This window comes from Rattus norvegicus, chromosome 9, assembly GCF_036323735.1.
Source record: "Rattus norvegicus strain BN/NHsdMcwi chromosome 9, GRCr8, whole genome shotgun sequence".
Classification (NCBI taxonomy): domain Eukaryota; kingdom Metazoa; phylum Chordata; class Mammalia; order Rodentia; family Muridae; genus Rattus; species Rattus norvegicus.
The window spans coordinates 20,444,362-20,451,272 of record NC_086027.1 but is presented as its reverse complement, the minus strand read 5'-3'; the positions used below and the strand labels follow the sequence as shown (position 1 = coordinate 20,451,272).

The 6,911-nt window shown below is 53.5% G+C and overlaps 1 long non-coding RNA gene across 2 annotated transcripts; it reads right to left on the bottom strand.

The window, feature by feature from the left end:
• Positions 1-1,554: 1,554 nt before the first annotated feature.
• LOC134480339 (uncharacterized) lies at positions 1,555-6,027 on the bottom strand. 2 transcript variants are annotated; one of them, XR_010054710.1, is made up of 2 exons: positions 5,675-6,027; positions 1,555-1,724 (listed from the first exon to the last, which is right to left on the bottom strand). It is a non-coding gene; the product is annotated as an uncharacterized LOC134480339 (long non-coding RNA). The 2 variants fall into 2 exon arrangements; XR_010054711.1 differs by lacking the exon at positions 1,555-1,724 and adding an exon at positions 1,726-1,881.
• Between the last annotated feature and the right edge of the window lie 884 nt (positions 6,028-6,911).

Sequence of the window (6,911 nt, the reverse complement as noted above, 5' to 3'; positions counted from 1 at the left end):
TCCTACCTCTAAGATCCTAAGACTTGGTCCTTTCCGACAGATTTACTGTCTGTCACAGCTGTACAATGGCTGGGCTCAGCAGGGTGTCTTTTCTGTGGGGTCTCTCACTTGGTTCCAACAGGAGGCAGCTGGGACTGGAGCCAGACGAAGTTGGACTGGGAAGTACATCTAGGCGATCTGTTTCCCTCACACGTCTAGCATCTCAACTGGGGTGGACACAACTGCTGGGCACTGGGCCAGGCAACCTTCTCTCTCTGTTCTGGTGACCCCTCCACGAAGCTACCTGTTGTGTTCATCATGGTGTGTTCAGCCAAGTGGACTCCTCACATGGTACTCGACAGGGAACTTGAGGAGAGGCAAGCTTACTGTGTCCTACCCTTGGATGTCACACAGGGCTACTTTATCCTGCCCATTGCAGACTCAACAGGAGAGGTCCTTTCAGCACAAGGGCATGAATTTGAGGCAACCTTTGAACCCATTAGAAAACCTACAAAAATAGCAGCAGTAGCTATTCCTTGAGAGTTTCCTGTGGGTTAGGCCCTCATCTGATTTCCACACATTAACAATTCCCTCACCAAGCTGTGAGGCAGAAGGCCGTATTACCGATCGCAGTGTCCACATGGGAAACCCGAGGCTCAGAGACGCCTAGCATCCGGCTCAAAGTTACTCAGCTAGACAGTGGGAAATGGGACTAAATCCAGGCTGTCTGGCTCCGGCTTTGCTCCTAGAGACTTCGGCTTCCTCAGCAGCTGGAGGAGCACTTCAAAACAGCTGGAGGCAGGGCACCCTTCCCTGGACTCCCCGGCTTCCCTGCTCCGGGGCGGGGAAAGTCACTGTGTGCCTGGGTGCTTTGTCAGCATGTATGCCTGTTCACCACACGTGTGCCTGGCGCCCTTGGAGGCCAAAAGAGGGTGTGTGACCCCCTGGGACTGGAGTTAGCAGAAGGCTGTGAGCCACCATGTGGGGAGCTGGGAATAGAACCTAGGTCCTCTAAAACAGCGTCAGTCAGTCAGTCAGTCAGTCTGTCTGTTTGTCTGTCTATTGGCAGGGTCTCTCTACACAGTTCTGACTGTCCTGGAACTCACTCTGTAGATGAGGCTGGCCTCAAATTCACAGAGATCTACCTGCCTCTGTCTCCTGAGTGCTGGGATTAAAGGCGTGTGCCATCACACCTCGCTTCAGCCTGTGACGTTTCCCCAGTCTCTCACTGAATTTGTTTTATGAAACACGTAGAACAGAAGGAATGTCTCCATGGATAGAGGCCTGCACGCCACCCTAGCTATGTCTAGGTGACTTTAAGGAAGGTCATGCCCATGGCTCCTGATGCAGTTATAGGAAAGGATTGAAACGGACTTGAATGGGCCTGCTACGCTTTTCTCCGGAGTCTCGCACCCACTCTACCCTGGTGTGGGAACAAGGGGCAGTTTACTCTGACGGTCCCAACTCTGTCAAGGACCTGTTGTTGCCTTCTTCCTGCCCATCACCTGGCTGGGCCCCCAGAACAGGTTGTGGCTGACACAGGCAGAGGTTCCCAGGCTGATACCCCATGGCAGCCACGCTCGCACAAATCTTTAATTGTTTAGTTTAAAGAATTGTGTTTTGACCGCAAGGGGATTTTGGCTGGAGCTCAAGAAGTGATAACGATATTCCGCTGCCAAGCCGTCTCCGCCGCTCTCTCTGTGTTAATGTGCACTTTCAAGACGCTCCAATTAACTGCATCAGCTCTGGGGATAGAAAGGGAGAGGCAGGGGGAGCATGGGGGGGAGAGCAGACAGGGCCCCCCAGTCTTTTTATTAGCAAACAAGGGGGGGTGGATGGGTGACAAAATTCTTCAAGCCTGGTCCCAGTGAAGTGGTGTCTCTGCTGTGGAAGGGGGAGACTCTAGAGAGAGAGAGAGAGAGAGAGAGAGAGAGAGAGAGAGAGAGAGACTCAGAAGGCAGCTAGCTAGCCTTCCCAGAGGCCAAGGCCGGAAGTTCCACCTGCAGTGGTTCTCAATCTCCCCGCTGCTGCCACTCTTAAATCATCGTGAGCCCCCTCCCAGTTATAAAATTAGTTTGGTTGCTGCTCTATAACTGTAAGTTTGCTACTGTTATGAATCGTGATGTAAATTTCTAATACGCAGGATATCTGACCTGTGACATTTGACCCCCCCCCCCCAACGGGGTCAAGACTCATAGGTTGAGAACCACTGCTCCATCCCACCCCTCCGTCTTTCCCTCTCTGTGTTGGGATAGGCCCCCAAGGATCCCTCTTCTCCAAGGGGAAAGCAGGCCCTTAGCCCTCTTCTGTTTCTCTCTCACACCCTCACAGATATTTCTGGAACTTTCTGGGCCAGGCTTACTTTCAGACAGTGACTTTCCATGTGTCTGTCCCTTGGCTGGGAGTGCCAGGTATCTCCTGAGCTAGCTCCCTCACTTCCTGGAGGGCTCCAGGCTCGGTCCCAGCAGGAATGCACGCCCTGTCACCTGCTAACCTTCCCTAGCTTTGTTTCCACAGCCTTGACCACTGTGCGACATAAGCACCAGTAAGCACAGAGGGGCAGACTTCGTGTTTTACTCACAGTTCCATTGAACGTGGGACAGAATGGGTGCACACAGGTCTTTCAGTACTGAGGATTGACCCAGGATCTCACTCATGTAAGGTAATCACTCCACTGCTGAACTATGACCCCAGATCCTTTCCTTTCTAAGACATCTCGGGTATCCATCCCAGTCTGTCTTCTATGTAGTTGAGGATAGCCTTGAACTTCTGGTCTTCCTGTTTCTATCTCCCAAGTTTTGGGGTTACAGGGCACAGCTACATGTACACGAAGCAGGGGCTCTACCGCCCAGCCCTTTTATGTTTGTTTTGTTTTTAGAAGCTTCTTGCTGTGTAATCCAGAGTGACCTGGGATTTGTGGCAATCCCCCTGCCACTGCATGCTGGGATTAAGCTGTGTCCCCCTACACCTGGTTGCATAAGGCAGCAGTGGAGTTTACTTAACCCCGAAGGCCTGGACAGGCACACTTCCCTCCTCCATCTCTGTGGACATCCTAACCACATCTGCCGGTTCCCTGACCCCAGCCCTCAGCTCTGTGTCTTGACCCCTTAGCCTTGTTGACTCTCTCTTGGGTTCAACAGCGGCCTAACCCTGCCCTTCACCTCCGCGGTCGCCCCTCCCCCACTCAGACAGCCCCCTTTTGATGAAATGCCCTTCAGCTTTCAGAAGCCTGAACTCGACCGCAAGGGGGTTTTGGGATCCCACTTGACCCTGGTTCCGATTGCAGGCAGGCAGGCAGATCTCTGAAAATCAGATTCAGGGTTCTGTCAAGTTCGCAGGTGGTGTAGGCCAGGGAAAATCTGACCCTTCTCTGGCTTCCCGGTCCGTCGCGTCCCTTCCTAGTAGCTTATGAGGAGGGTCTGCAGGTGACTGTCTAGACCTGAGATGGTCAGGCACTGACTCTGCTCTCTTCCAACTCCAGTAGAAAAGAAATGACTTTTCCGCATGCGATCTCCCCTTAGCCAGTCCACCTCACACACACTTGCATACCCGATTCTAGCCCGAAGACTCTAGAAGCAGGGAGCTCCCTTTCAAAGCATACACACATTCCCTTACTTCAGCATTCCAGGGTGTGGAGGGGAGAGACCCCCATGGCTGAGGGACCAGGGCAGCCACTGAGTTGGGCGGGAGTTGACCCCGGCTAAAGAGAAGCAAAGAAGGCTCAGACTTTCTTGGGCTTCCCCCTCCTCCAGCATCCCTCCTGGTCCCCTTAGGCCTCCGGGGGAGGGTCAGCGCGGGAGGCTCAGGTTACACCGAGTCGAAGACAGGAAGATTTAGCGAGGGAGCCTCACAGCCGCACAGTGCGCCATTTGTCCGCCTTTGAAACCGGAGGCTGAGGGCCGAGCTGGGGGGCGGCGGGAGGCCGCAGGACGCCCGGGTGAATTATCGCCCGCTCGGGTCCCCTCCCCCAGTCCGGCTCCTGTTTCTCCAGGTGCTGGGGTGTTTTGCTACGTGTTAATTTGCCCCAGTTGACGCGCCCATTCGTGGCCCCAGCCCCGCAGCGGGAGGCCAGCCCGCCCTGGGGTGGCCGGCGGGGACCCTGCAGTGCACAGAGGGGTTGCGCGAGCCCTCGAGGGACCCGGACTGGGTGGGGAGTTTGCCGAGTTGGGGATGCCCGCACACGGATGGATTGCACCCTGTCTCCCCGCAGCTCTTCCAGTGCAGATGGGAAAACTCTAATAGCGATCCCTGCAGGCCTCTGGCACCCCCTTTCCTCCAGGGAGTTTAATAGGGTTTGAGGATACTTGCAGCTTCCCAACTATCCTGCCACAGGATCCTTTTACGTCTAGTCTGGCTCCAGCAGCTATGATTAAAAAAAAACCTTTATTATTATTTTTGTGTCTGCACGACTCGTCTGCACGAGTTTATGTGTATCGTATGTGTCAGGAGTCCCTGGAAGCCAGAAGAGGGCGCTAGATTCCCCCAACTGGAGTAAACTACAACTGCCTTGTAGTTGCTGAGAAAGGGAACCGAGGTTCTCCACAAAGGAAGAGCTCTAAACTGCTAAGCTCTATTTCCAGCTCCTTCTACTCCCCTTTCTTTTTGAGACAGGGTCTCGCTTTGTAGCCCTGGCTGTCCTAGAACTCACTCTGTAGAGCAGGCAGGCCCGGAACTCCCAGGGACGCATCTATTTGCCTCTCCAGTACAGGGATTGAAAGGTACGCACACCATTACAGCTGGAAGCCTGCGTCTGTGAAGCGTATGAAACTAGAACTAGAGAGTCTGAGGCTCTAAGCTAAGCAATTTGCTCAAGGCCACCCAACTACTAAGAAGCAAGATCTGGAGGAGTGTGGTGTTCTGAACCCAGTGTTCTTGGACAGAGTTGAGTGAGATGGTCGGTGTCCCCATGGTTGGGGCGAGGATGGGAGATGGGGGAGTCAGGATGCTGGCTAGCAATCGGGAAAAACTGGTAAGCTTTCTTTGCCTCTTGACCCTGAATGCTTGATTCTCTCTGCTCTCTTGAGGCTGGGCTAGAGAGAAAGAAGGCTTGGGTGTGAGTCAACCACTTGTCCTAGCTGACTCTCAGGGCAGCTAGCCAGCCTGAGGGGTACCCCCTTCTCCACACCTTCTGCCTTCCCATGTTGTCCTTGAAAGTGGAAGAAGGGATGGGTTCCTGGAATGATTGCAAAAGCCAACCCCTCACATCTGACCTCTCTACTCTTCCCTTCTTATCTCCCTTCTACTTGGAGCCTCTCCCCTTCCCTTCCTTCCTCAGAATGATGTAACCATTCCCGGGACACTCACATTTCTCAGCCCTACAGTGACCCATGTCTGTAATGACCTCCCTTCTATCATGTCTCAGTTCCTAGGAGCCTTGTAAGGGGCTGTGGCAGGCTAATCAGGGAAGGGAGAAGAGATCCCTTCTTCCCTACCCAGGGGAACATGAAACCCCCTGAACAAAGCTGTGTCCTCAGGGAACAGAAGTATTCCGAATTTGGGCGCTTATATCCCCTCCTAACTTTCTGACCATCTGCTCCTCTCACATCCCCTTCAAAGCAGAGGGCCAGCCCAAACCCCCAACTCACACCTTGACCTCATCTCTGACTTTCTGACTTGCAGGAGGGGTGTGGTTTCCTTACCTCCTACTCTTGTCCCAGAACCCAAGGATGAAGAGGTAGATAAAGGGTGAGCTTACCCATGGAGATAGGGCTTCCAGCTCTTTTCCAGCCCTACTAGGCCTAACATAAGCAAGTCAGTTGGCCTTTGACTTGAGTTGAATCTGGTGTGCCCTCTCATGTGGAAATCTCCTTTGGGGATCTGTCTTCTGGAGTAGTTGGGAAGTTAGGAAGAGATACAGTGAGTGCTTTGCCTATGATAACCTTTTAGGTCTATTGGCCAGTGGGTGACTGTGATGTGGGAGGGGTCAGGAGAGGGTGTGTCTGTGAAGTAGGAGGGGTGACAAGAGGGTTATGCCTGTGATGTGGGAGGGGTCAGGAGAGGGTGTGTCTGTGAAGTAGGAGGGGTGAGAAGAGGGTATGTCTGTGATGTGGGAAGGGTCAGGAGAGGGTGTGCCTGTGAAGTGTGTGTGTGGGGGGGTTTCAGAAGAGGCGGTGCTTGTGAAGTGGGTTATGTAGGACTTGGCCTGTGAAGTAGGAGGGGCCATGAGAGGAGAGGCCTGTGGAGTGGGAGGGGCCAGTAAAAGGTGGAGCCATGAAATGGGTGGAGCTAGGAGAGGGAGAGCCCATTAGCAGAGGCGGGGCAAGGCAGGGAAGGTTTATAGGTTGCTCTGGAGTGGAGAAAGGGAAGGGCAGATGATGATTCAGGTCTCGGTTGCTAGGTGGTGGTTTCGGTAGTGTGTGCGTGCTAGAGGCGTTCGGCAGACGGGGAGATAGCTGCAAGGAGGCTCTCTGGAGAGCGAGCCAAGGACGAGGGCACCTAGAATTCCCCTTTTTCCTAACACCGCCAACCCTGCAGTACAACCTGCTTTCCATGTGATATGCTAGTAGCTGGCCCCACTAGGTATCCTTGTCTTCCTTAGTATTACGATGGATCGAGGACCCCTTGGCTGCACCTTCGCCCGCTCAGAAGAAAGAGTCTAGCTGCCAGATCCTTCTGTAGCTCAGCGCGACCTTGACACAGTTCGGGCTAATGCTCACATGTCAGTTGGGATCCTTGGAGGATGTTTTGCTGCTGACCGAAATGTGGGTGTGATTGCTGGAACACGAGGAGCCCTGTTGGGTCATGAGGTAGAAGCCGTGGATTCAGGAAGATGACTCAAGAGGAGCTGCCTGGAATTCTGAGGACTTCGCGAACTACGAAACTAACTCTGAGCTTAATAGAATTGTTTGTGTCTAGTGTGTGTGTGTGTGTGTGTGTGTGCCTTGTGGCATGCATGCAGAGGTTGGAGGACTTTGTGGAGTCAGTTCATCTTT